The following is a 10080-nucleotide window of genomic DNA, read 5'->3' on the forward strand; positions in this document are numbered from 1 at the left end:
GAAAACTTCTTGTGTTACTCAATGTTTTGAAAAACTTTTTAATACTTATCTTGATTGAGTCTTCTTTTGATTCTTGAATCTTGAGTCTTGAATCTTGATCTTGATTCTTGATTCTTGAAACTTGATTCTTGATTCTTGAATCTTGAAACTTGATTCTTGAATTTTTGCTTGAAAACTTTGCTTAACTCTTGATTCTTTGACATCATCAAAATAACCTTGGAAGACATTGCTTCAATAGAAAGTGAATGTTAAGGAATAGAGAGTCAAGGATGTTTCTATCCATCAGACTCACCATTTTGTTTGGATAATAATTGAAATAGACTAGTCCTTGCCCTAGGCTAGTTTCTACTGTCTCTATTAAAGAATCTTCAAATTTGTTGTGCCTAATATCTCTAAGACACATCAAAACTGCGGCATCTATGCCCATGTCAATTAATGGTTTGATTGCCACCTGGACACATCCTATGTGTAGGTATTTGTATTTTCTGCTATGCTCAAAAATTGAATTTTTGAATAATAAATGAAATTATTCCCCTTTGTCTTTTCCTAGAGGAATGTTATTTTCTACCGTCTTAATTACATAATCAAAACTGTGTTTGTTTTTAATTGTCTCAAGAACCTATAATGTATCATGAGGGATTTCTGGAATGCTCCAGTCATTCATGTGTTGGTTAATCTCCTCGAAGCGAATTTCTTCATCGAAGAGATTGTGTTTAGGGGTGACTCGTGGGTCTGATTGTCTTGGTCAGTGAGCAAATTTAAGTTTCTTGGATCTGAAGTTGAGGATGACGATGGAGAACTAGTACGGAAAGAAATTTGAGAAAACAAACGCAAAAGACGAGACATCCTAAAATTCTTCCTCTAGTATCTTTGTCTTCATTTGGTTTCATAGAAAGATTTGGATATATATAAACACATGGGAGGTATCCATTTACTCTAAAGAGTTACTCATTATCTTGACCCTTAATTTGTTGTAAATCCAATGGTTAATATTGATTCACTTTAGTGATCACGTGAAAGTTTCTTTGCACATCTTCGAGACGTTTTCATTGATTCTTCCTTTTCCCATTCTCTGAAACACCAGCCCTTGTTCCTTCCTTTCTTACGAAACGCAAACGGTGTTCTTTGAAATGCATGGTCACTCTACGCGGAGTAGAGGATGAATGCGATGCCACCCGTGGAGGAGTTGGGACTGGCGGTGAGGTCCGAGATGTTGCTAATGAAGAAGTTGTTGAGTAGGGAGGTTATTCGGGGTGACGAAAATCAGAAGAGCAATCGCATAAGGGAGAGAGTAAAGGAGGTGCAACAAAACGCACTGAATGCTTTGTCTGAGGGTGGTTCATCCTATGCCACACCGTCTCACGTGACTAAAATAGTTAAAAGTTAAAAAAAGGGGACAACACTTATTGAAAAATATTACACACTTAAGAGTTAAGAGCCTACCATTTGGACTGGTCTTGGCTAATTTATGTGATAAGTATTTGAATCTTTTAATTTAGGAGAAAGAAATAGTAAAGATTAATTATGTGTGATGTAAATATTTGTTCATTCACTGGGGAACACATTGGGAATTATGTGGATTTAGTGTTCGCAAAAGGTGATAGGAACAAAGCTCTGTTATTTTGAAGCAAAGGAAATTGTTGTTTCAGCTGTAACTCTGTAAGGTGTTTGATTCTTAACCACTTTGGTCTCTAGCATTTGTTACTGATGGACCTAAAGGTTGCTGCCACTTTTAAGAGACATCAGATTTGAGACATATAACATTAGCAGCCAAGGTTGATGCCACTATCCTTGGACTACAAGGAACTCAACTTAGAATATCAAATGTAATCAAAATGACAAGAGAATTGTTGAAGTGGTCATGATTTTAGAAGCCCGACCAGTCCACATATATATATTCGGGACATGAGTATTGAGTAATAAAAAGTGATCAAGAATTGGGTATTGTGTTATCATAATCAATTTTCTTCCATTAGTAATAGCTTGACTTCTTTCGAGCTTGTTTTTTTATAACCCAAATCATATTCTTAAACAAGTAGAGTACAAGATGTACCCTACAAATAAAATACAACATTCTCAGAACATTAGAATCTTGCTTCTACCCAACAAGCGACAATGTTGCATAATGAAACCGCATGCCTGTATCAGCATCAAAATTCAGCAAACATGTAAAATGCTCAACATTTGGTTGTATAGGCTCTAATTCAACAATAACCAATTCTCTTAATAGCTTAAGTTGTTTGGTGGCGGCTAATGGTTTTATACATCTAATAATTACAAAAAGAAATTTTCTTTTACATTATTAGATTATATCAAGCTCTCATGCAGGAAATAATGGTCTTGCTGGTGTAGTTTTGTAAACACGACTGAAAGGTAAACATGGTTCTAGTATGTACAACATTTGCAATAACTGAAACCATAACAAAGTCAAATTTTATTAATTGGGAACCAAAGCTATGTACAACATTTACAATAATTGAAATCGTCGAACTGAGAAACCAAATTAAAGATCGAGGTTGCAAAATTCACCAATGCCCCTACAGAATATACCTCCAACACCTATATCAATTGCACAATTTGTTACTACATTGCTTAACCATAAAAGATAAACATAAATATGCAACCATAAGAACACTACTCTCCTAACTCCTAACTAATTTGCAGCTATCCCTCCCAGTTTAGGCATAGTGGTTGGAATTGTATCAGTCTTCATCAAAGTCTTTTATCGTCTTGAGCTTGTGCTGAACTTTACTTCTTTTTGCAATGCCCAAAACGTGAGAGGCAAACCAAATACATGTCTTCCATTTTGCCTATTTGTTCCAATCAAGATCAAGCTTCCACTCCTTAAAATCTACACACTGAAAGTTAATAAACAAGAGACAACTAATCAAATCCCAGCATGAAATTAACTAAATAGTCATGAATGTACATTCAGGTTTTATAACAAACAGTTCATGTGCAAATGAACAAAGCCTATTATTCACCAAAAACAATCAAATCCTCATTCCAATCAGAGCCTATTAAGGTTAAGACATCAACTTTAACAAATCCCTAATTAACAAAGCCTATTATTCATAAGAACTTGTAATAGGTAGAGCATGAACAAGGGTGACTTATAATGATGGGAATGTAGACTGAGTTTTCTGTTTGTAACAGACCAGACGGTGGCATCTTAGAATGGGGAGACGGCAACGACCTAGCAAATTGGGTGATGGCGTCTTAGGCTAGGCGTTGACGATAACAAAACGAACTAGACGATGGTGTCTCAGATTAAGCAACGACGACGACTTAGCGAACAGGGAAAACACAGACATCGCGAGACATTGAGATGAGAAGAGAAATAGGGCAACAAAGAATGCAAGGAGTTCTCGTGAGATAGAAAATGAAAAGAGGTCACGCGATAGGAATTAGTGAATCAATATGGATCGTTAGATTTACAAGGAATAAAGAGAGCAACTCTTGTAAGAAGTGGATCCTCTCTCTCTATATATATATGAAAATGGATCACAGGGTCACTTCACATATTCCTACATTAATATTCTTTAAGTCTCTATTAGTGTTTTTTAAGTCTTTAGAGATTCTCCTCTCAAGTATTCTTTAATAAAATCTCTTTAATATTTACCTAAGTATATTTTTCAAAAACTCTATCCAATCTTCAAACCCTGGATAGCACCTGCTACTCAACTCACACACCATGTAACAACTTAAAAATTACAACCCGAGATTATATGATTGTTTGATTTAATTATGAATTATTTGTTTTAAATAAGAAATTATTTGTTTTGACTAATTTGCTTGATTAGTGATTTATTGAGTAATTAAGGGAATGATGGAAAGTGATTAAGGTAAGTATTACTTAAGATTAACTAAGTTGAGATATTAAAATTTGTGGAGGAAAGTTCAAATTTGAAAAAAGATAAACTATCTTGGTCAAATAGTCCAAGGGAATAATTTTGATAAACTCATTGTTGACATTGTGATAAATATGTGCAACTTATGTCTAGAATAGAAAATTAGAGTTAATGGTGCATTTAGGTTGCTAATGAATTTGTGATGACTTTAATAAGTGAAACTAAATGTTCTAAGGTATTACTTTGGAAAGTTTTATTAAAGTATATTCACTCTAAATTAAGTTTTGAAGTGAGTATATGTGTATACTGGAAATAAAAATGATATTAATGTCTCATGTGGTTTAATTAATTTGTTTCATGTATGATTTATTTAAGGAATGATTGCATTTAAATTCCTAATGCTCATGACATGACTGATATTGCAATCATTATATGTGTTTGTGGTAGTTAAAAATAAATTAAAATACTTAATATGCATATATTTTTTTGTCAGAGTTAAAAAAATAATTCTAGAGTGATTTATTAATAAAAGTGATATTAATTTCTCATGAGGTTTAATTAATTTTTTTCATGTATGATTTATTTATGGAATGATTGCATTTAAATTCCTAATGCTCATGACATGACTTATATTGCAATGATTATATGTGTTTGTGGTAGTTAAAAATAAAATAAAATGCTTAATATGCATATAATTTTTTGTCAAAGTTAGAAAATAATTCTAGAGTGATTTATTAATGAAATAATTTGTTAAAGGTTAATTTAATCAGATTAGAATAATGTAGCACTTGAAAGAAACAATATTTGAAATTTGGTTCAAAAATTAGGAAGAGGGTCATTTTGCAATTAATTAAAAGTTGGTAGAAAAATGACACAAGTTTAGAAAATTGATACTTGGTCCTTAGGGTTGGAAGACCAATATAAAAGGTAACTTTGCCCCCCACAACCCCTTGCTTAGCTGAAACTTTGGAGGTGGTCTCAAATGGGTTTTGTGCATTTTTGGGTTAATTTCTCTTCAAACCTTCATCTTCAAGCATAAGTATGGGGAGTTTTTCAATTTCCCTCACAAACCATGCTTATTGTGTTGTGTTTAAACTATTTGTGGGTGTTTTAAACATGGAAATGGCATTTAGGTTTGCTCATGGGTGGAAAAGGGAAAAAAGCATCAAAAGCTTGTAATTGTTGAAACTTGTTTTGATTTTTCACTTGAGTTTTGAAAAGGGGTTTTGTGTCGCGAGGAATTGCATAAAGTGTAATAAAACATTGTAGTCACGAAAATGGGTTTGTGATGTTTGTGTTCATTGGTTCGTTTTGATGGGGAGGATTGAGGAAAAATAAACTTTTTGTGATGGGGTTGTAAATGACCAAAAATGATGAAAACAACGTCAAAGTGAGATGCATGTTGATCGAGGATTGAGGCACATGTGATGGTCATCGCAAAGATGAAGTGGATCGTGTGGGATGTCCAATCATAACTTTGGTTTTGTGATAGGTGTGATTGTGTGAGGCAATTGTGCCCGTATTGGAGATGAGATTGTCGTGGAAGGATCTGTAGCATGTCAAAGTATCATCTCGTACTATGGCGATGGAAATCACATTGATCCATGGGACAATCTCGATGGGGAGTGTCGTTTAGGAGTTAGTCCTTAGAGTAATGGATGACTACATAGGGGTACCTGAGAGATGATCACATGGTGTGATCATCCTGGGGGGTGTGGCGCTGAGTTGTGACATTAGATCACATGAGCCAACTCAGTAACCTCGACATAGTATGCGAGCCATCATCAGTTGGTGAGATCCTGCCATTATACCATGTCAAGGGTGTACTCCTAACAGTAGTCCAACTTAATAATGTAAGTTCACTAAGTTGCAAAGATGATCTCTTCATAGTGAGATATATTTTTGCCACAAGGAAACATGACACTTGATCAACTGGAACTGGTAGAGAATTTGCCTTGGCAGAGTTGCATTTCACCACAATGAATATAAAGAGCTAAAGACCTTGGAATTATGAGAAACTTGTCACAATGAGTTGACCATTTGCCTCAACAAATAAAGATCCAAAGGCATGAAGATCAAGTTCAGAGTAGGCATTGTAAATAAACTTATACCTATGGGTATCGCCCTGAACCCACCCCGACTTTGACAAAGAATATTTGCTTTGACTGGGTATGAGTACAAGTGTTGCCCAAACTATTTAAGTGGGGGTGAGGATTTATATCAAATTATACTACTCGTACCTGTCATATTACATTTTTTTATATTTTTTGTCGCAACATATATAAACATAATATATATATATATATATATATATATATATATATTAAATAATTTATTTTTATAATTTTTGAAAATATAAATCAATTAGCTTAATAGTTAAATGATTAAATAATAAACTTAAAAATATATGTTTAACTAAAAATATAATTGAATTTTAATATTTTAATTTTAATTTATTTTTTATCCATTATATTTATATATTGTTTGAATTAAAATATAATTAATAACTTAATAAATTTATTTAAAAATATATAAGTAAATTAAAATTATAAAAAAATGTAGTGGGTTACATGCAGGTATACCTAAACTCAATAAAATCTGACAAGTATGGGGATGCGTATTAAAATTTTAAATCTTCCTCTTTTAAACTCGTACTCATACCCGTCTCGCCTTTTGCGAAGATAGGGATGGGAATGGTCAAACTCATTCCCGACCTATCTCATTGCCATCTCCAGTTCCAAGTCCTTAATCCATTAGTGTAAATTTATTGCAACAAATTATGCTTTCACTTTAATGAAACTTCTCTTAGGCATATAAAAAGAATGTAATATCAGCTTTATTAAAAGCGCTTGTAACATCTTTGTAAGGATTTTTGGCTCATTTGATAAATTCAGAAAAAGAATCTCACATTGTTTCTCTCTTCTATCTCTTCCACTGTTGTTGTTCTTTGAGGTTCTATTTGGATCCTTCATGATCCAAATGAGCTAAACTTCATAGTTGCCAAGTGATTGAAGTAGAACTCAAGTATGTAAGCTCTATTTTTCTAATCAAATCTCGTAGTTAATGTGATCTTATTTTAGTTCTATGCTTAGATGCATGTTAGGAGTGATCAATCTAGCTTTTATGGATTTGGACTATGTGGAAACAAGTTCAAATCCTAGATTTGAATTGAAATTGTGCAAGGCTTTGATGCGATGAATGGATCAAATGCTTGCATTTGCAGAGATTCATCAATCTTATTATGAGTTTCTAGGTTTGAGTCACCAAAGGAATTAGGATTTTGACTTGGAACTCAAGGATTAATTTCTAAGTTTGTGTTCCTTCATTTTGTTACTATTGCAAATGTTTGAAACTCCTTTTCTTTTCTATGGTTGCCTTGTTAATGTAGGACACGTTGTTGAATACTATCTCCTCTTTTATTCAATTTGATCTTTCTCTTTAGAAAAGCTTGTGATGACAACGCATCACTATGTTGCTTACACAACATTTTCCTTCACAACTTTTGGTGTGTGCTTTTGAATTGTGTAGACATGTATGTCTACACTACATCTTCTGGTGATCTTTATGTCGTGTGTAGCTTCTGATATTTATCTCTGGACTTAAATTACCTCTAGAATCAAACTTCTAATCATATGTAACTTTTGATATCTACACTTTGATAGAGAATCCATGATTACCTTTCTGCTTGTGGTATCTTGCTTCTAAAGTTGGACAATCTTCAGATTTAAGAAACCTTCATCATAGGCCAATGTCACACCTTTCTCCATGCTTCTTGAATAAGTCATGTTTCTCTGAAAGCACTCAAGCTAAACCATTAGTAGTACAAGTCTAAAAAAGACTTAGAATTTGTTTCTAAAAAGTTTGTTGTCATTAAAACATTTAGTTCTAAAAGGATCATGCTTCAATGATATATGTGTGTGTGTTCATTTCATTCTTTTACTAAATAATTTTGTTTCGATTATTTTTACAGGATGTTAAATTAATGAACTTTACAAAATGATTTTAATGGATCAAAATAGCTAATATGTGAATTGTTTTAGTTAAAATTAATTTTCCTATTATTTAGATTTGGTTTTTGATATGTACTTTAATTTATCATACAAACTTCTTTAACTTCAAAAAAATAATATTGTCAAATTTAAATTTATAGTTGTATTGAAAAATAAGCTCATTTACTTTCTATTATTTCTTATTAATAAATAACTTTCATACTATAGTATGAAAATTTGAATTGATTTTATGTTTTTTTCAATAATACAAAATTTGTTAATATAATTTTTTATAGGCCAAATGACCTGTTTGGTCTTTAATTTTTTTTTTAATTTGGTCGTTTATATTTTAAAAAGTTTGTTTTTCTCTTCTTCTCCTTTGCACCATATTGTCACCCATCACTACCACCCACAACCACCACAACCTTTTAAGTTCTGACGCGTACAACCACCACTACCATTAACTAGCGCGCCTACATCTCCTCCCAAAACCTCGACACACACCCAACGACCACCATAGTCACTTAGATGCCAACGACCCCAAGCACCATCCAAACCACGACATCGCATGCACTACCACTATCGGCCATAGCTGCCCAGATCTATAACTTCCAAACCAACGTGCCACCTTCATGAAGCCCAACATCGCTAATCGTAACCCAAGCACCCCCCCCCCCCCCCCCAAAAAAAAAAAACACTATCATTGCCTAGATCCAGCTCAGATTTGCAACCTTTAGGCCACCAAGTCCAACATGTTCATGTCTTAGAAGGCGCTCAAACCTTGCCAAAAGCTTGTGAATGCTTTTGTCGTGGTTTCATGCAAAATCGTGTTTTAGATTTTTTTTTAACAATTTTGTGTTTGGTTCGCAATTCAATGTAAGAGTTACATTCTAATTTAGATTTTTGTTTTGTTATTTTTCATAGTAGCATAATATTGATTGATTTAGTGAGTCAACACAATGCTCGCTACGTGTTTGATTTTAGTCCTCTTTGAATGTAGTTTCTTCTTCATGGTTAAAAAATCACAAAAAAAATAGAGTAAGGAGGAGGAGGACAAAGCATTATTCATGATTTGTTATAGTATGAAAAGAGATAAAGGTAATGAAAGAATTTTTTTTATATTGTGTCTGTTTTTAGTCATCACTATCTTTATTACATTACATTAACAATGTTAACATTAGATGAAAGGAATGACTAATTTGAACCAATTTTAAAAAATAAAATAACCAAAATAAATTTTCTAAAAGATAATAGATAAAAAAAATAAAATAAAATAAAAGGACTATAAAGGTCATTTAGCCTTTTTTATGCATACAAAAGTTGTTTCTCTCCAAAATTTACCGTGCATCATCACACGCAAGGCACAATCTAGTTAGCCTTAGAAGCATAGATCCAATAAGTACCCATAATCAAGAATTAATTATATTTTTAATCCCTAATTTTTTTAAATTTTTAATTTTTTTATTATTTTCTAAACAAAAATTTAACCGAACATCATAACTTTTGGTCTGTGCTTTTTACTTGTGCTATTAAACAATAATATGATAGTCATTAAGTCGGATACATGTAATTCTTCAAAATTAATAGTTAATTTATTTTTTGACGATTTTTAACTGCAATTGCCCATTGCTTCTTGTGATTTTCCTTTCCACCGCACATCGAGGAAGAGGAAAAAAAAACAAAAAAAAAAGATTTCTGAAAAAGAAAAGTCTAGCATCACTGAATATTGAATATATAAGATGAAATAATCATAAGAAAACTAAAGTGTACCAATAAAATTGGTTATCGAAACTTCAAATCAAAATCACACTAGCGGTAAAAAATATGAGATTCGAGTATTTTATTGCAGAATACAAACATCATAAACACAGTGTTTTTGGTTAATCAACAATACACTGATATTGACTATGGAATTTGGGAAGTAGTGGGAAATAAAAATGAAAGTGTCTAAAAAAGAAAGGGGATTCTTGCATTTAGATCTGGAAATTTTCTCGAGAGAAATGAGGAAGGCATGAGGCATGTCGAACAAGAGAGAAATCCGAACGCGAGAGATTTTGATCTGGACATCCTCGCCACCACTTTGCGCTGCGACAGCCTCGACTAGGACAAGAGAGAAATCCGGCCAGACCACCATGTCGCCGGGGACCGCGACTAGGCGCGGCAGCAGTTCAAGACCTGACGTCGTGGTGCATCCTCTCCGACCCCACACGTAAGACCTGACGCCGCCGCCGAAGTGAGTG

General features: G+C 33.2%; 1 long non-coding RNA gene across 1 annotated transcript; it reads right to left on the bottom strand.

Annotated features, from left to right (window-relative positions):
- Window positions 1–2407: 2407 nt before the first annotated feature.
- LOC114414147 lies at window positions 2408–3433 on the bottom strand. The gene is made up of 2 exons (XR_003667133.1): window positions 3159–3433; window positions 2408–2858 (listed from the first exon to the last, which is right to left on the bottom strand). It is a non-coding gene; the product is annotated as an uncharacterized LOC114414147 (long non-coding RNA).
- Between the last annotated feature and the right edge of the window lie 6647 nt (window positions 3434–10080).

Source organism: Glycine soja, chromosome 6, assembly GCF_004193775.1.
Source record: "Glycine soja cultivar W05 chromosome 6, ASM419377v2, whole genome shotgun sequence".
Taxonomy (NCBI): Eukaryota; Viridiplantae; Streptophyta; class Magnoliopsida; order Fabales; family Fabaceae; genus Glycine; species Glycine soja.